Genomic DNA, 22,067 nt, shown 5'->3' with positions numbered 1-22,067 from the left:
ACAAATTTGGGAATTGGGACACAAAAGATCTCAAGTTGGCTTAACTGGTTCAATAATCAATGTTCCTGTAGATAGTAATGTTACACAAAAAGCTCTACCTTTATCAACTACTGATACAACAACAATTTTTGTATCCTTGAAAAGAAGACTAGAATACAAAAATGCATTTCAAAAGGGAATGGTGCGACCAAAAATTATTATGCAGGCACTTCAACAACTGCTAACAAGAACATTGTACAAAATGCAGCATGTCAAACTCAATAGAGATTGGAAACAAGTCCTAGAACCAAATAATGAGTTTGTTGAAAAAAATGACATAGAAAACACTGAAACTGAATGCGAAAGTGATGTTGAAAATGACCCTTGTGAAACTTTGGTACATGGATTCACAGAATCTATAAACATACATAAAATGCAAGACAAACTAGTGGAAATTGCACCTGCACAAAACCAAAGCCCAATTGGAATATTCAAAGATAAATATGTAAAAGAAATGAATTTTCAAACACTATTTTTCGGTAATCCACGTGACCATGACATCGACCAGAAACTATCATATCAAAAAATTGCAAAGTGGGAATTGTTGCATTCACTAAGACACTTTTCATATCACACAACAAATCTTTTCTTCAAAACAATAAAGCTACTCATTGATCAAGTCATGTCCACAATGTGGATAATAATTTGTAAAGGACAACTAAAAGGAAGGAAGCTATTAGCAAGAGATGTTAAACACAAACCAAACTTAGAAAAAATACTCAAATCAGATATAGGATACGTTGACTTCAAAAGAATTTGTATATCTCTAGACTATGCACATCAACTAAAAAAAGACATCTTCGCTATGATACGACAACTAGGACCTCCAACATTTTTCCTTACATTTACAAGTGCTGAACAAAATTGGAATGCTTTAATGAAGACACTCAGACAACTACACAACAATCACCAGTCAACAACACATAACATATCAAATATGCCAAAAGAACTTACCACACATGAACTAATTAAGAAGGATCCAATAACTTGTGTACGGTACTATAGACATCGGATAAATGCCCTAAAGAAAATGATACTTTCAGATGAATCTTTTTTTGGAAATGTAGTAGATTACTTCTCAGTAACAGAATTTCAAAATCGCGAAAATGAACACGACCACTTTCTCATATGGGTAAAGGATGCACCTGTCTATGGAAAGCAAAGCAATGAAAGTATTACAAATTTCATCGATACATATCTTACATGTGAAACAGAAAACTTTGATCCAGATATTGCTATTTTCCATAGACATCATCATACAAAGCAATGCAAAAGATCAATAAATAAACATTGTAGACATAACTTTCCATTTCCACCAATTAGAAAAACAACAATACTTGAGCCCTTGCCTGAAAAAGACAAAAGCATAAGCTCGATAGCCAACAAAATTAAGTGCAAACTTGAAGTTGCAACGTACGATACATCTTTCACATTTGACAACTTCCTGAGTGAAATAGACATAACTGAAGAAAATTACATAGTTTCTCTGAGGTCAACAATTCAAAGATCAACAATCTTCCTCCAAAGAAAGCCCTCACAAATTTGGAATAATAGCTTTGGCAAAAAGATACCTCTTCTATGGAAAGTCAATACAGATGCACAGTTTATTCTTAATGCTTATGCAGCTGCAATGTATTGTAGTTCATACATAGCAAAAGTTGATAGGTCTATGACAAATGCTTTCAAGAAAATATGCGATGATCATCAACGAGATAATATAGATGCACTCAAAATGATAGCCAGACTTGGAAATGCTTTACTAAACTTACAACAAATGTCTACTCAATAAGCAACGCATCTAGTTTTAGCCCTACCACTACACTCTAGCTCTAGAAAATGCATCTTTATTGACACATGATCACATAATGATCGTACATTTGTACTAAAACCAATAGAACAATTAAAGAAAGAACATGACAACTCCGAAAATGTGATGTGAAAATCATTAATTGAATATTACCTATGCCGGCCATAGGCTATTGCCAATTTGTGTCTAGCAAAATTTGTATCGAGCTATAAAAAAGATGGAACTAAGCTTGAACCAAAAGCTAAACGAAACATTATACATTTCATTAATTTCAATAGACATTTACAACTAGAAAACTATTGTAGAGAACAATTAATGCTATATGTTCCATTCATTATGACTGAAGATACATTCAGACAAACGTATGGCTCATGGGAAAAAGCTTATATGCATAATGGAAATATAATTCAACAGAACCGAGCAAAGTTTTCACACAACACAAATTTAACATGGGGTGATATTGATCATGCTATTAATGAAATAGATAATAGCAAAGAAACCAAAGATAATATTTGCCAACAACCAATAATTGAAACACTCGACGAAAAATATGACATGCATGAAGACATAAAAACCAAAATTGTTGACAGCTCCAAAAATACAAGTCCAAAATCTTTTGAGCTTATACAACTCCCTCAAATAATGAACAATAATGAGTATTATAACTTAAGGAGAAAGTTAAATGGAGAGCAGCAAAAAATTGTCAAGGATATTGTGATGAAAAAACTTACGGACATAAAAACTCCTCTCCATCTTTTCCTAATTGGAGGTGCTGGAACTAGAAAAACATTTACAACAATAGCCATTTTTCAAGCACTTATTCGCATTTACAGTAGTCTCATTGCCAATGATCCAAACAAACCTAAAGGCTTAGTAATTGCATATATAGGAAAAGCGGCATACAATATAGGTGGAAGTACATTGCATTCAACTTTTCACATACCTTTTAATAAATTAGATTTTATTCCACTTAGTACAGAAACATTGGATACAATGTCAAAGAACTATAGTCAATTACACGTGCTCCTCATAGATGAAATTTCACTAGTAGGTTCCACCTTCTTACGTTACATTGACAAATTCTTGCGCGACATAATGCAATTGCCAACAGCATACTTTAGCAACCTAGACACAATTTTCTATGGTGATTTCTATCAAGCACTTCCAGTACTTGACTCAGCTATTTTTGATAACAAACCATTGACAATAGAATTAATGCCCTATAATTTTTGGACTAATAATGTGAAATGCTATTCACTAAACAGTACAATGCGTTAGAAAGATGAGAAATTTATTTCAATTCTAAATAACATACGTTTAGGGAAACATACACAACATGATATAGACTATCTCAATAAAACCTGTCTACGACCACCACCTATCGATCCAACATTTCCATATCTATTTTACAAAAAAAACGATGTGGCTACACACAACAACAATATGCTTTCCAAAGTTCCTGGAGACTATATTATATTAGATGCAATAGACTTTGAAGATGAAAATTTTAACGCAATGCGACTATATACATAGTCAATGATTCTACTAGTCCAAATAGTTGTGAAGCCAAATATTCTTGTCGAAATTTTTGCAGGAAACTATAACACAAAGGATGGGCTAGTAAATGGCTCAGACGGAATATTTAAGGCATATACCAAACAAGAAGAACTCGACATAGTTTGGATACAATTCAACAATGCAAAAATAGGCCAGGAACAAAGAAACAAATTATGCCAATATTACATTCAAGGCATTCAAAAAGATTGGGTTTCGATTCTTCGAATTGCAAGACCCATTCCCAAAATATCAATTACTGGAATGGTTCGAATCATAAAACAATTTCCAGTACAAGTAGCATGTGCTAGGACAGTACATAGAACCCAAGGCCTCACAATGGATGGTCTTGCATTTGATCCTACTAACATAACGCAACATGGCTTAACATACACAGCACTTTCAAGAACAAGATCAATTAATTCATTATATCTCTTACAACCTTTGATTCCAACAAATTTCAAAATCCACAAAAAAATCCATCATGAAATGTCTCGGCTATACTCAGAAGCAACATGGAAACTTGAAAATCAACTACATTGTACAGCTCACAATGAACACATATTGTTATGCACACTGAACACACGTAGCCTACATGCTCATGCAAACGACATTTCAAATGATTCGGATATCATGTCCACTGACATCATATGTCTACAAGAACTATTCTTCCTCCCACGCAACACCGATATTCTTCTTAGAAAATACAATAACCATTCAATGTATCATATACACAGCATAACAATACTTACTTCAAGCAATCTCCTCATAACCAATTCAATAGAACATAGATCTAAAAATATTGAAGCTATAACAATTACCCTCAAACAAACAGATTCTCAATTCAGTCTTTCTAATGTTTACATACGACCACATACAACAATTGCCGAAATCAAAACACTAATGACTGAAATAGCTACAACCTACATATCAAAAAAAAAGTTTTACATTGTTGGAGATTTCAACATAGACATGTCCACACAAAACATAGCTTCAATAACACTCATAAAACATATGCAAAAATACAATATTCAATTCATCTCAGCTCAAACACACAACATAAACAAACCACTCATTGATCATGTATGGACAAATACACCAGCAAGTATATGCTCTATCAACAAAACTGAAGCATACTGGACAGATCATCTTGCAACATTCATTCACCTATATGCAATTTAATTCTAACTTGGGTTATGTCTACAACAGCAATGACTCCACCAAAGCGACTAGTAAGTGAACCACCACAAGATCAACAGGAGCCGACCAAAAGGTATTTTAAATCTAAACTTTGCAACTTCTTCATTCTTCCAACCTTCACATTCTTCCAAATATTTGAACATTAACTTTTTCTTCCTTAAACTATTGCAGGACAAAAGAGGACAATGAACCATGTACATTAATAGAAGATCTAAATGCAAAAAAGGCAGGGTAAACTTTCAAAGGTGATGTCTTAGTGGTTTACAAAGCCTTTCTGGACAAAGTAAATAGAACACGTGAAGTACTATGTGCTGATCTTACAGATTGCAAATGAGAGATTACTATAACATTAAATATCAGTAAAAACAACCTTCTTACCAGGCATGAAAGTAAAATAATCCCAGGCATGGCATTAAGAATAATAGACTTTGACATAGAAACAAAATCAGATTTTGATCGAGGAGATAGTGATTGCATACATTCTAAAAGAGTCCAGCATAGTTGAAACAATACCAGCTATATTGCATGAATACAAATTCATTCCTGGTACAACTATAAAGCAATTACTAACAAGCACAGTTGATTATACCACTGGAACAATTGGTACTATTGTTTTAGCAGCTTACAAAAAAGGTACTCAAAAATGTGCTTGAAATCAAAGACGGAAACAACGACATGAGCAAAGCACTAGTAAGCTAATACGAACAACTTCATTGATACATCTATGAAAATAAATCTTTATTTCCTTCTTTCTATTACATTTTATGATTTCACTATGTCAACTTCTAAAACTAAAAAACTAACTCTATTACTTGTGATCAGCTATACATGCATCCAGCTTTCACACCCCAATATATTCAGATACACCACCAACTGGAAAGAAATGAAATACCATCACTGCTCTTTAGAAACATAGCTAAAAGAACTGATCAAAAACCAGCTCTACGAACAACTCCAACAACATTTATCTGCAACCTACAGAACAAAAGAACATTAGATACACTCCATGCGCTATTGCAGACTTCAATTGAGGTCAGTGATTCTAGATCCTTTGTCATTTTACTTTATCTTTTTATCTTTCATTTTTTAAAGCATACTAATACATGCACATTGTAAACAATTCATGGGGAATTTGACTATAGAAAATGCATACTCAAGTCCATTCCATGCTTCTTGCTCAAAATGCGATCACAGATTTGAAAGCTATGGAGCATTGAATGGAGAAAAGGATACTGCAACCAATGCAAGGAACATGTCTGATACAAGTATTCATTTTACCTGAAAGCAATTATCACAAATGATAGCCACCAACTAGTTCATTGCTCTATCGAAGACAATATTGTACAACAACTACTTCCTGCTCTTAAAGACATAGATTATCAGCAATACATTGATGACAAATCAGAAGTAATATTTATGCTCCGAGACTTTTCAGCAATTGGCACATACACTCTTAACCAATACAACATCATCACCTGTGTAGTCCTTATGAATCACTAAACTAGGCATCAAACAAAAAAGGTACTTATTCTTTATACTTGTCTGTTTTTAATTACAAAAAATCAATTACTTTTTCCCTATTAAACATCATTTACTAATAATGTTACCAATTTTGCAAGTATCACGTTTGGCTACCAAAATAATATACCTCCCTAGTACATTGAATGTAAAAGTTTCTTATATTTATCTCCCATTAAGTCAAAATATCTGCCTCAATTATATGTATATATACTATTTCAAAAGTAACCAAATCTGTATATACAAATTCAAGACAATAAGCTTTGTACTTTGAAAACATACCTAGTTAAAGACTCAATTAAAGACATTACTATTTAGAACATCATGAAATTATTTTCTCGTATTTCTTACAACATGTTTAAATACTCTTTTTTATTTATGCCCTGATATTTCATTGTGTTTTCTGCAGTCATATGTATAGTCACCTGATGTTTAGCCAATGAGGCATGACATTTATGAGTGGCACTTAACATCAGATTTAACAAATTGCAAATCTATAAAGAATGGAGACAAACACAACAATGCTAAAAATGTAGCCAAGCATGAAATATTATGTTGGAGATGACTTTCTTAAATCAATATGTAATGAATAATTTTGTTTTAATACAACCATTTTTAAATTAATTTTTTTTATTGACAAGATCATTGTAAGAATTTAGTGTTAATTTCAATTGTATACTTATATTTATAGTAATTTAAAAATTATGATGAAATCAATTTAATTTTGAATTAGTTTTAAAATTATTATGTTTTTTCATAGAAGTATTAAGAAGACTCTAGAGTTAATTTCAACTATATTTATATGGCACTAAGGTTTTTCTCAGAGAGAGTGGGAGAGAGGCCATTACCTCTACTTCTATCTTCTTAGGATCTAAGTCTTGAATACTCTATATATCAGGATCATCTCCACTTGTTGTTTGCTCCTCCTCATCCTCTTCATCATCTTCTTCTACATTATCTATTTCCTCATCATTTTTCTCCTCATCGTCTTTCTCCTCATCCTTTTCATCATCTCTTTAAACAACCTCCTTAGTAAGTATATGCAATCCATATATGTTTTTCCATGCAATTGTGTTTGACTTCACAACTGATTCAATATCTCTTGACAGAATCAGGGATGCATTGAACTTAGGGATCATCTTTTGTCCATTCTTCTACAATGATTCCTTCACTTCCTTGTTAGAAAGATTTGGCATAAGTTGTCTCAAGGTTTGTTCTCTAATGTCCCTGGCCACATTTATGTCATTTTCCCATATGGGTGCAACTTCCTTCAGTATAACATCTAGAACTTGAGCAATTAGGTCACTCGAAGAACACTTCCACTTTGCTATTTTAGCCACTAGGGCTTATTCAATTTTCTTCTTTTCTTCCATGCTCCTAGTATCATACTTAAGAGACTTAAATTATGGCATGCCTCTACCTTCTTGAAGTCTTTGCAGTCTTTGTTCCAAGGTAGGGGCAAACTTCTGAAAGGTAACTTGTTGCTCTTCTTCATCATCTTCATCTTCATCTTCATCCTACAATTTGAGCTTCTTCCAAGATTTTGTAGGTCTTCTTGTGAATATTATAGGAGAGGACCTTATAGGCCTTGTGATTGCAACCTTCCCCTTTTTCTTAGGAGGCTCTTCTTCTTCTTATTCTTCTTCTTTTGTAGGTTCCTCTACTTCTTCCTCTTCTTCTATGTCATCTCCCTTTCCTTTTGTCAGCATAAGAGTAGAGCTAGATTTTTTGTTGTCTTTTAGAATCTTCTCCACTTTCTTTCTTCCTCTCTTTAGGGCTTGAGGAAGCTTTATTTCTAAAGAAATCCTGGCCTTAGCCTCTTCATAGGTACCAAAGTATGGTGCCTTAGGGTCTATTGGCTCATTGCAAGAGCCTCAATTATGTCTTTTGTATCATCAATATTCACCTCATATCCAAGAGATTTTACCCATGGTACCCTTGGATTGACTGACTATATATGTACCTTGTCATAGTCCACAAGGAAGCATATATCTTTCTCATAATCATCTACTAGCTACTTAGGTATCTTGAATATACTCTACATTCTTTCCTTGAATGTCTCAAAGTATGCATCATGATGCCTTCAAAATTTTCTCCCATTTTAGCTATAAATTCATTAATTTGGTATTATATAGGTATATCCATCTTCCATGCCATAGTGCCCTTGGAAGGAAAAAAAAATTGAACATAAAAGAATAGACAGGTTAGGAGTGAACCAAACTTACATGGATTTGACTTTGATGATCGGATGCTCTCCATGTTTTTACTTAGCAAATTTAATCTTGGCAAGGTTGAATGGCAAATTTTTCTTGACCACTTTGTATGCCAAGTCCACAACTTTACAAGAAACATTGTTCAATCTACTCAAACTATAAATTTTGTGAGAAATCACATGGATTTTGAATTTGATTTCTATGTCTATAACTCCATTCAACTTCATACCTCTGCCATGCCACTTGGCAAGAGTCTTCTTCTTTAGTTCAACCCGACCTAGGGTTTTGGTAGTCTTTTCTTTGCTAGGCATAGTTAATCCAGTAATCCTATACATCATTTTCTTCATGATCAGAATGGGTTGATCAAGCCATAGTTGCATGTCGTGGACTCGGATGAGAATAAACCTAATTCACTTTCCTTGAAAGTCCCTTGGCATGTTCAAGATATTGGTCAAACCATTTGCTTCCAAATGTTTGTGTTTGGGTTTCAAACTTCCATCCATACACAATGCTTCGTATGCCTAGTTTAACTCTAGAGTTCCTAATTCCTGAATTGAACAATGATAAAATGGTTGGATGTCATGAATGAGGAGTACCTTTGGAGGAATTTGGGATTGTGCTCCAATTGAGTCAAGTTCTTCTACAATCCCTGGACATAATTTGAATGTTGGGGCTTTGCAGTTGACACCTCAAACTAACATTTCTGAACCTTTCTTTACTTTGTTCTTGGAGGAAGATGTCATTTCTCTCGGTGAAGCAAGGATAAACTTTGACAATTCTACTCTAAATCACTTAGGGGCTCAAAGATGCTCTTCACTCTTTGCTTTGAAATTTATGATGAAATAATAACCTTTGATTTCTTCCTTTTAACCAAATTTAGTCTTAAATTTGTCATTAATGTGTTGTACAATAGTTAGCTCGGTGATAGGTTTTCCAACTAGGCTAAGCCTTCAACACTCAGAAGATACCTTCAACTCGGTAAAGTCTTCAAACTAGTTAAGTCTCCAACTCACCATCTATATCCAAGCTTGATTAGGTCATGCAACCTGACATATCTTGGTAAGGTCTTGTAACCCAACCTTGCTCAGTAAGGTCTTGCAAACTGACCTTTCTCGATAGGGTCTAAGACATTACTTCAGCTATCATTTGACTTCGTGATCTTGTGCATCTAAAATGTTGATTTGGATCTTCTTGGTTTTTGACTGGAACTACTATGAAATGTCTCTTTATGAATCATAGTTCTAGTAATCTCTATTGCTGACTAGTTTGAAATGGTTGAGTAACCCAACTCATTGACTTGGGTGTCAACATTTTCAGGACTCTGACTTGCATTCTGAGGAGATTTCCTTATCCATTTTTGCCACATTTGACTTTTGATATTATGTCATGCCACAATTTTACAAGGTCAAACATACCAACATTATTTAGGGTAAATCATAACATTTTTTTTTTTGAATGTCATGCCATACTTTTCACAAGTTGAAGACATAGCCAATAATTTTTTTTATAAAGAGAGTGACAATAAGAGCACAATCCATTTTTGAATCAAGATGGAATGAGGAATGCTAGTGGTATAAGTGGGTCACTCAGCACAGGATCTCAAGGTCCTCTTGCGATGGTCTCCTTAACTAATTTACAAACTATGTAGAGTGAAATGATTGTGGGCTCTCATCCCTCATGTACTCCCATACAATCATCCCAATTACCTAGGTGTTTTCCCCTTTCGTTAATGCGGGTTCCAGAATTCTTTCAAGTAGATTCTATATCAAATTTACCTTTATTATTATTATTATTATTATTATTATATTGTTAGTATTATTATAATACTTATTAAGAGTTACATAAATTTTATGCAACTTCTATTATGATTCTAGCTTGACATATATCCCCTCAAACATATAAGTAAATTATCTTTAAAGTAATGTATATCTTAGAATTAACCCTAAGATTCTCTTTGTTACTTAAATAAAATTCCTCCTAATTACCATATTAATACTCTAAACAATATTATCTCCTTTATAAAAAACATTTCTCCTTGTATTTCTTGAAGTCCCATTAGTACATTATTATAGTACTCTATTCTTATTTACCTTACACTAAACTTAAACCTAGACCTAACTAATCATCCACATAATATAACATGACAACTTACCCCATTCATCTTAAGTTAATAATTTCTATAAAAATCAGGGGGCTCTAGGTTAATGCTACTCCTAGAATCCTCAAAAGCTAGGTAACTTAATAAATAAAATTTATATCCAAGCCAATAATACCAGCTATTGTTATATCAATATATTTATTTGTCTCTTTAATTAAAATTTTCTAAATCAAAACATAAGATAACTAGAGTAATTCTACAATATATATATATATATATATATATATATATATATATATATATATATATATATATATATATATATATATGTTATCCTATTTCAACTCAATATCAGTTAATTAAAAGAAATTTGCATAAACAAGAGACTATCCAAACTAATTAAAACCATGGACTTAGTCCCCATTTCCTATACACTAATACCACTTTATTAGTTCAACAAATCTTCTCCTTTTCTTGGGTTTCGATAACATAGTTACCATTTATTTTATCTTAAATCTGCCTAAGTTTTCTTTAATCTACTTTATCTCCTTGCTGCACGTGCCTTGTCTTTTCCTTGAGGCGTGGGTGGAGGAAAGCTGAATTTCACTTTATTCCTCTTGAGAGACTTTGTTCCTTTAGACATAATACTTTCATCCATCCTTAAGCATGGTCGCCTCTTCTGACTTTGGCTTAGCAACATGGGAGGGGAGTAAGAGCTCGATTTGACACCCACCCATAACAATTAATGTGATGTGTATGATGTAAGATAGTTAGGGATATTAGAGAACTTAGGGATAATGTTTTTTTGTTTTGTTTTTGTTGACTTCCCACACCTTAATACATCCTTTAGCCATTCGACCTAGGGAATGGAGGAAGATGTGATCACTTCACAACATTTGATTAGTGTGTTTTTTTGATAAAATTTATTCTTTCTAAAGACAAGTTCTGACACAAATTTAATTGCCTGATCGCCCTCCTAAGGAAATAATATAGACATATTACCTTGTGGATATTTTATGATATCCTTGTAATTATGAATGAGACCTATTCTTTTTTTTAAATTGAATTTGGTAACATGTTGGTTATAAAATTTATTTTATTTTATTGTAATTTGAATATTTTAAATGTCTGTAATTGAAGAGGGTTTTTTTTTGCTCATGTCCATATATTTTCCAGCGAGCCTTTTTGTGTGCTTGGCAGGTTTGTTTAGAGTTTAATTTTATGCTTAGAATTCCTACATAATATTCCTCAACAATTTAGGTGGTGAGGAATATTATTCCAACATCACATTGATTATAAAACCATTTAGAAATTAACAAGCTAAAATAGACAACTTTATCTTTTCTTTTTAACAGATCTACTTACAATTACATGGAGTTCATTGACCCAAATTTTCAGAACCATCATGCTTCAATACATTAATGTCACTCAAATGAAATCTACCATCCATATTTCATATTGAGCCACTACCTATTTAGCCACAAGATCAAAACAATACAACTTTTCCATACAACCAGGTTTATCCTTGTGAAGTTGAAAACAAAAATAAGAATATCAATAATACATTTAGATCATTACTTCAATAATACACCAAGTTACAAATGCCTTTCTTCAACTATTCCATATGGAGAATAGGTATTACAACATCAACTAGTACAAAACTGCCTACACAATGCTAAACACAATCCAAAGATGAAGAGATGATCATAACAAGTTTTACACCATGAAAGAACCATCAGAACATACATTATTTAAACTCTCCCCTTTGGTCACAAAGATTGGAGACAACACTACACTCATACAATATAAATCCCTTCACATAGCCAGTGGAGATTAATCTCTCCATTTCAACACAACAATGATGAATCTCCTCCCATGCAAGAAAGAGACTTCATAGCATCAACTCCCAAGACTCTCCAAAAGAATATGTGCACAAGGAACCAAATAGGGAACCATGGAGGCTCACCTCCCAACCTAGGCCTCAAGGAGGCCACCCACCGAGCTCGAGGAAACAAGATATAAACAGTTTCATGCTTCACATTCACATGCCATGCATATGCACAATAAAATTGACAGGATTACACAATATACTCTCAACACACCCCATCCCAAGGCTTTGCACAAGGATTCAACAAATGAATCAAGAATTGGGTGAAGGTGGGCTCTCATCATGAGGAGGATTGCATAGCCTTCAAAATTCACATCTTTTCAATATCAAAATGCCCTTTCGGGGCAATCAACATGCTCAAAATGCCCTTTTGAGGCAATCAACATCTTCACTTCCTCATACCACCTTATACCTCCCAAGATGCAAGTGAGCAAGATAATTTGCATGCCATAAACATATTCAACCATCTCCACACAAGGGAGAACTCCTCAACTCCATGTGTGAGCCCAACTAACCCCTTCACCCCAAGCATCTCTTCCCTCCCAAGGGTGAGTGATGCCTCACACCCAATTCACAAGACATATTACATGAACAACAAATTCAAGAGAGACTCACACAACACTACCCACATGCAACATACAACAAGATCCATTCACAAATACACCACAAGACACCACAATCCCATCATGAAGTGAAAACACCATTTCTAACCTACATGCAAAATGAAGAGACTTCATGGATCATGTTACCAACCTTCCTCCAAGCAAGGCAATGAAGACTTGCAGTAGAGCTCCCTCCTCTTTCTTCAACCCTATTAGTCTCTAAAAGTAGAGAGTTGCCAAGTGAGGTTCAATTTAGCCATGCCTCTATTTATAACCTTCTTATTTTCGGATTCAATGAAGAATGTCATTTTCATGGGGTCTCCTAGGTCCACAAGACACCATAGAGGTCATTAATAACCCCCTAACCTAGAGTACTAACATGGGTAAGGTTAATTTCAATCACAATTTACCTTAGAGTTACTTTATGACCCTTCTAAAACTAAGTAATTCAAATTTCCTTTTTTTTTTTGTTAAAGGTGACAACCTTGTCCTCTCTTAACTAAGACAATAATCAAATTCCTTAATTGAGGTATTTATCACGGAATAAGGTGGCCACATGATCCATTGACGAATAACATGTCATTTCTCATAACAAGTACGAGTGTCAAGTGACACACACAGAATACACTAAAATGTCACACATGATACGTTCAAAATCTACACATGAAAAACACACCACACACACACACATCTCATGTTTACGAAATAAGCACATCACAATGAGGTTCACGAATCTTACAAAGATTCACCTTGGCAGAGTCATTTAACATGTGTCTATACCTTGTTTCCCCGTTAAAGTTTCCATGGTTCCTCTTCCTGCACACTCAACTTAAACATTAGTAGCAAAATAATCTAATATCACATAATTTGCATAACATTTACAATCAACTTCCATCTAATAATCCTCATAAAATATTCAAAACATTGAAATATCAAATATGTGTGTCAACAATGATCTTCCTTAATATAACTCTTTATCATTCCCCCAACTCTTTCAATGAAACTCTAAATCCTCTTTAGTAAATCATGAAAACATATAAAATGAATCTTAACATATATGTCCTAAGTGAAAATTGCTCATGTGCAGACTAGGTAACTAGTACCTTTTAATCAAGTTAGGTATAGTGACGTTCCTAGCAATATCCCTTTATCACCTTATGAACGATTTGTGTGATTTCCCAGGGTTAACCCTCAGACTGATAGAATGTTTCAATAATTATGTCATAATAAGTTAGAACCAATTTCCAAACATATCCATATGTCTTATATTCATCATAACCTATGCTCAAAGTTGTTCTTAGTAGAATGAATGTTATTTGATCTTTCCTAGTTGCTTGGTAGATCATCCCTAGTATCTTGTGGCTAGATTCTTAACTTGAACATTTTGAATCTCATTTTCTTGTGGTATTGACCTATTGTTATTAGATAGAGTATCAACATTATGATAATCTAAAATCTAGATCAGTCTCCAAAAGAGACTCATAAATCCTTATTAATAGAAAAAATGTCAATCATGACTTAATTTATCTCCTAATCACATTCATTCCTTAGTATTTATAATAGAATATGAGGGTGGGCCTTACATATTATCAACCTTTTCTTTATTTTCATCTTCAACTCTACTTCTGTTCATATAATTCTTGGCAGGGTGTCCAAGTTCTATGCATACATAACTTCTCTTTGTAGGATCTTTCTTCCTCATCTGATTTCTTACGCAATTTGCTCCAATGTGCCCATAATCACCACAATAGTGACATCTACACCATGTATTACAATCCCAACCAAATATAGCTTTGATAATTTGTTCTATTGGGTTCCATTTCTTGGTTTTACATTCTAAAGATTTGTGTCCTTGTTTTTTGCAATTGAAACAATTTCCTTAAAACTTGGTTTCTCAGTGCAATCACTAGCTTTATGTCCATGTTTGTTACAACTATAATACTTTCCATTGAATTTTTATTTTCCATTTCTCCAACACTTCTTTGATGAATGCCCCATGTTTCAACAATGATTACAAATAGGTCTTTTATTCTTTTGAGCTCCTTGTTGAGATGATTCACCTTTTTCTATGTATTCTAATCCATCTTTTCCTTTGTGTCTGAATTGATTTTTCCCCTTTAATTGATTCATGCTTTCTTTAGATTTCATCATCCTCTCATTGGTTTTATTTTCTATGCTAAGATCATTATGTAATCTTTCATTCTCTGTCCTCAAGTTGATAAGCTCTTTATTTGCATCATTGAGTTGATCAATCAAATCTACTTGCTGAAGAGATAGTTAATGAATTTCATTGTCCTTTTCTTCTATCTTTTCAGTTAGAAATTTCTTCTCTTCTTTGGTTATGTCCTTTTGTTCTATATTTTCACACATTCTGATTGATTGAATTCATTTCTCTCTTTTCATCCTTCTGAATTCTTCTTGAAGAGTGAGATTCTTCTTAAGTAGGTCTTTGACTATTGCATCAACTTCATCTAAACTTCTATCTTGGAAAATGTCTTCAATATTGGAAATCTAATTGAAATGATCATTATGGAAGAAAGAAGTTTGTTTGCAAAGAGGGAGATTGTTGATAAAGAATGTGTTCAATCATTGTTTTTTCATTAATGTCAAACCTACTATTTGTTGGAATGACAATTACTTATAAGATCCAAGTACTATCACTTAGTTGATTGATGAAGAGGATTTAATCAACAAGATGTAACAAAAGCACCCAAGGGAAAGGTTGACTTATGATTTTAAAAATGAAGCACAAGGATTAGTTAAGACAATGCTAAAATGATGTATTGATAGTATACGTGAAGATATAGATGTTGGCCACACTAAGAAACACTAGAAGAATAAGTTGTAACAAGGTTATCTACAAAGCTTAAACTAAGTTCATTAGTGAGTTCTGAGCAAGCTAGTTCATGTCGAGAAAATTTTCAATTACTGTTGAGCAAATGAAAAATCTAGTGTGTGTTGAGTGATATAGAAGGAGCCGAGTAAGTTCAAGTGCTGAGCATCAAAAAACTTAGTGGATGCTAAGTGAATCTACAATAGGTGTCGAACATCAGTAAAATGTAGTTGATGTCGAGTAACATAGTATGTGTCGAGCACTAGAATTTCAATAGTGCCGAGCTACTACATTATGTGAAAAGTCAAAGATTTTCCAAATTTGAGTTGACAAGGTTGTTACCTTGAATTTTGTGAACCAGATGGAGGATAAGGATGATGAGCTGGAGGCACAAAATTTTAGATAAACCATTTTTAGGTGAATTCAAGAGGATTCTTCATGATGTTTATAGAAGGAACAAGATATGGGTTAGATTCAATGAATCCTACCTAATCCATTCGAACTAAAATTAAAGGAGGGAAGAATCAAGCGAGAAAAGAAATTCAAATTTCTATTTAAGAAGTCACATGCCAAAAAGCTAGAGTTGCTAAAGTGTCAAATTGCGAAGTGGTTGACGGGTGTCAAGGAGAAGGCATCAAGGTGAAGGAAGAATAGAGCACTAAAACTCTGCTTTGATAAGTGGCCATATAGGAGATTGCACTGGTACATAGAATATGGAGATTCAAGGAGACAAAACTTGAAAGAAGGACAAGTTTTCAAAGTTGTAGAGACCAAAAACTAGGCAATGTTGTGAGCTGAATAGAGATTTGAAACTTGCAAGTTAAGTTGTGAGTTGTATCAGGTCAAAAGCCCTTGTTGTTACTCTCTAAAAATTGTATTAGTTAGGGTAAAATCCTATGGACTTAGGTTGGTTTAACAACCATTTGTAAATCCTTTAATAGGGTGGTATTCCAAGTGAATGTTCTAAAGTCCTCTAACAAGACCCACTTATAATAGGGTGGTTAAATCTTTTAACTAGGTCACATTTAACAGTGTGTTGTAGCCTTTAACAAGGTAGGCCTTTCATAGGTCATCACTTCAGAAGAGTGAGAATTGAGTAGCATGTTACTGATGATTTTTTCCAAATTGGGTTTCCATGTAAATCACTCTATTATGTATTGATCTTTCATGTGCTATGATTGCATCTTGATTTACAATAACTTGTTAAGTAGAAAAGTTTAATTATAAGCTTAGATGAATGAACAATTTGATGGGCTCAATTTACTTGATGAAAAAAAATTATTAGGACATTTGGACCTTGAATAATTGATTCAACCCCCCTCTCAATTATTATAAAGCATTTCTAACATTCAATTATTTATTCAATGTAAAGATTGTCATTCAGTTGTGTTGCAAGATATTTTTTTCTTTTCAAAGATTGAGAGAATTGCTCCTTCACTTTCTTGAATTGATTCATGGCCAATTGTAGATCCAACTTTTTACTGTCAATAGCTTTCTCAAGTCTATATACTTCCATTTCCTTTGATCATTTCTCAAGCTACTAAACTTTTGATGTGAGAATCAACGAGCTCTGATACCAATTGTTGGAAATGTAGTATAGACTAGGCGACTGAGGGAGGGGGGTTGAATCAGGAACCAATAAAACTTGTACTTTAATTCACCAATTAAACTTTCACAATATAATCTAATCTAATTACATGCATGAAATACTTAAATCAATAAAACATTCACAACACTTGAAACAATATTTGGTAACTTAGAAATCTTTCAAATAGAAAGTAAAACTGGGGAGGGGATGATACCGACAAGCTTTAGTACTGCAGTATAAAGTTAACCTGTTAAAGCTTACAATTGATTACTTCTGGTGATTTTCCTTATTAGGAGAAATAAGGATTGTTAGGTCCACCTTGTGAAAGGATTTACAACATAAAATTAAGTATGCAATCGGTTAGGCAATTTGCACAAGACTGTTAAGTCCACCTTGTTAAAGGATTTGACCAATGCACCTATTAGGATGAACTAGTAGTAGATTTTTGATTTGCAACTCAATTTTTTGAATCAAATTCCTTTGATGTATAATGATCACCTTGTTGTGATGGATAAGACTCTATTTTCCCTTATACTTCTCATAGTCTTCTTAATTCACACTCATACTACTTCTTACTTGTTATACATTCTCATTCGGATATGACAAGATGTATTCAATATATACCAATCCAAATCATTACCTTCTAGAGTTGGCTACAATACCAAATTTATCATAATTTACTAAGTTAGCTCACTATTGTAACTCAAGTTTTGAAGACCACTCAGGTGATGTTCTAACACTCAACAACACTATCAACTCAACAAGCTCTAGCACTCAGTTGATACTGGTGCATGGTACACATTGATCACTCAAGAGTGGTGTGAACTCAATTAGCACTATGTGACTTGACGAACACTAAAGAAATTGGTAGGCACTAAGGGGCTCGGTTGACACTGTAGTTTGGTCAACACTACCTTCTTTCTCCTTTGTTAACACTACCAACATGGTAGACATTGATAAGCTCAGTTAACACTACAAAAATTGGTTAACATTACTTCCTGCATGGTTTACATTGATGAGATTGGTAGACTCTACAAAGATTGGCTTACATTGCACTCTGCCTCTTAAGCTCAATAGAATCTTCCTTTTACATGTTGATGTCAGTAGAAACTGTAAAGCTTGGTAGCACTGTAACCAAACAGATTAAGTGTTTAGTCACTAACTTGACAAATGATTTGACCATAAGGTCAACAATATCATGTGTTTATATACACATATGTATACACACACACACACACACACACACACACACACACACACACACACACACACACACACACACACACACACACACACACACACACACACACACACACACACATATATGCATGCACATATATGTGTGTGTGTGTGTGTGTGTGTGTATACACACATATTGTGAATATCCAAATACTTTTAAATTTTTAATGTACACACGTGAACTTGTAATATATTAATTTTAAGTTCATATGTGTGTGTGTGTGTGTGTGTGTGTGTGTGTGTGTGTGTGTGTGTGTGTGTGTGTGTGTGTGTGTGTGTGTGTGTTTGTGTGTTTGTGTGTGTGTGTGTGTGTTTAAATTAACTATTACCCATTTTTATCACCATGCACAAATGGGTAGGTTGACCAGCCATATTTCCTAAGGTGGTGAGAATAAATTTTCTAACTCATTAAATACCTATGCAATCAGGGGATATGTAAAATGTTGACCATGATTTGTCATTTTATCCCTAGGTTTTAATCTTCTAAGTCCATATGATCTATGGTTACAAAAAAACTTTATTTATTAATGCCTACGAGCCCCTCTTACCACAAAATCAGATGGATTGTGAGGGTCCTCAATCTTCATTAGATCAACGGTACTTGCTTTGTCACTTTGGAGAGTTGCAAGATCTTTATCCAAAGTGACATAGTGTGTGCTTGGCACATGGATATGTGAGGGGAAACTTCAAAAGTTGGGCCACAATATGAAAAAAGTAATGTTAGGATAGGTCAACATACAAACACATTCCTATTGGCCAGAGTTTTTGAGAGGCACAGAGGAGATTCGATGATATTTTTTGCCATAGATCTCTTGCATATATTTGGTGATCACTTTTTGACCAATGAAAGCTGCAAGGTCCTTATCTATAGTGACAAGGTGAGGAGGTGACGTGTCCGATTCTTGATGTTATGGTTGTAGTTTATCATAGGATCGCGAATGCTAGAATGAAGAGGTCTGATGCCATGACAAAGCATGGTCGTAAGATCATAAGTGATAGAGCAAGGTGAGCCTAGGGAAATTAAGTGAAAGAAGGTGCATGTGTTATTTTGAATTCCCAATGCTACGATAGACAATGTGTCGTAAGATCTTAGGCACCATTCACGTGGGTTACAATCATACAATGCATAGTTTTTCATAAGATTGTGAAGGTCAGGTATCAAGCCATTGATGCTATGCCAGTAAAGGAAAGTATTGGTCATAAGGTTGTAAGGGGCCAAAAGGCATGTTCTGATGCTATGGCACATGATCTATCTTATGGTTGTAGAGCTATTTTTATGGGCTCACGACGCTATGATACAAAGGAGATTTCCAGCGATTGTAGGATTGTGAGGCTAGGGTTTTTGAGGTAAGATATCATGAGGAGTCTTCCTTTATGTTATAAGGTCATAATATTAAGAGATCAGGAGTCAAAGTTAAGGTTGACTTTTCAATTTTGTATATGACCTTGCTAAATCAACCAAAAGTGGTGCACCCGACCTATCATGTTATAACACATAGACATATCTTGGCAGTCAATTAAGATTTTTCCCCAAGGTGGCTCAGTAACATTGCAAAAATGAAGTAGTGTGGGTTGGCATCGATTGAGGGGACTTGTTGGTAATCTAAATAGCTAAGTTTAATGAATTTCTAATCTACATTTGAGTATGGGAATGGAGGAGATCAAATCAGATCACTTCTGTGGGATGATCACCAAGAAATATATGATATTTTCTTAAATATAATTGTAACTGTTAATGTTGTGCTAGTGGAGTGGTTGTGGATTTGATCTTCAAATGCCATAAGAAGTAGAGGGCAGTTAAGATACTCCTACAACATGTAGCACCTAGCTTTTTTCATGATTATTCTCCTGGTGTTGCCTAACGTGTAAAACTTAATGGTAAATGTAATTCTCTAAGATATATGTACTCTTCCATTGATTTTCTGATAGGTGCCCCTCAGATCTGAAGCTTGTTGCAATCTTGGTCTATTTAAGGATTCCCAAGATGTAGAGAAGGAGCTGGAATTTTTTGAAGTCTTATGCAAGATAGCATTGTTGAGATCTCTCAGGGGTCCTTCATGTCTTTCTTGACACATCACTTTATTTTTACAGTCAATCTGGATGAATTTTGTTTAATGACCTTTGAAATCTAAATGAAGGAACAATCTTAGAACCCTTATTGTGTCTGCTTGTGGCTTAAATTTTTTTGATTTGATAGAATTTCTTGAGATTTTTCTCTTTGAATCCCTCGATTCTATCTTAGTTTTTAACTACAAGTGGGATTTGATTATTCATATAGGTTACAAGTTGAGATACTTTGTTTCCATTCAAGTTTGTGAGATTGTGAATGTTAGCATTCCCTTTAACATCTATTTGGATTGTATCCTTCTTGTGAAATATTTATATGTGAATGATTCTTTGCAATATTGAGTTCTTGTTAGCTGCCCGAAAGTGTTTTATTGAGTTAGATCAGCAATACTATCATCCAACCATTCAGTGTATCACACCCTTTTACTTTTCTAGTATTTTCCTTCCAAGCATCCTTCTATCCCTTTTCCCCCTCAAGTTTATTTTCCTATTCGAAGAAGTAAATCAATGAAACATCAAGAGGAGCCAGCCTATAACCCAACAATTCACTCCTAACTTAGGTATTTCCCACTACCTAGGAGTGTTTCCATGTTACATGAAGTTGACTGAGTTAGAATCTAGTCATAAGCACAACTTTTAGAGATAACATTAACATGTATTAGTTTTTGATTTGTACATATATAAATACATACTAGAAACATGTATGTACATTTTATATGTTTAAAGAAACGTAAATTTGTTAAATATATGTTTTTAATACTCAAACTTAAATTGTACACAAATGGAAATTTTGAAATTAAATGTACACAATTTGTTTTTAAGTACTTCACCTAAATTGCACTTGACTTAAACTAAAAACGTTGAATGATAGCTCTAAACTAATGTAAAGTGAACACACAAAATTAAGTAAATAAAGTTCCCTAATTCATATAAATAACTTGCACATAACTTAAAACCCCTTAAAAAAAACCCTTTAAATGTATGTATACATATTTAAAAACTAGAGACCATAACACTTGTTTGTAATTTAGAAATTTATGTGATGTACGTATATAGAAATTTTGATATTCATGACCCTTAAGCCATCATTTTAAGATTAGGCTTGAACTATATCTTCATGTGTATATATAAAAATTTCAATACATTAGATTATAGATTCTACAAGCTCTAGGCTTCATTTATGAACAGATCTTAAACATAGACCCAATTTTACTTGACATTTTATATTAGGACCCCTTAATTTATTATTCAATCTAGTTCTATATTTAACCTAGTTATGTGTCAGGTAGTCCATCCATATGATCTAGACTCTATAGACTTAATCAATAATTTTATGAAGTTGTCGCACACACACATAAAAGAATCAAAATAATGGTTAGGGTTCTAGAGTGAGTGTTTAGGTTCAAGGACTACAATTAAGC

The sequence above is a fragment of the Cupressus sempervirens genome, chromosome 2 (genome assembly GCF_028749045.1).
Source record: "Cupressus sempervirens isolate cs-2001-9-10 chromosome 2, ASM2874904v1, whole genome shotgun sequence".
NCBI lineage: Eukaryota > Viridiplantae > Streptophyta > Pinopsida > Cupressales > Cupressaceae > Cupressus > Cupressus sempervirens.
Note: the sequence above shows the minus strand (reverse complement) of the source record.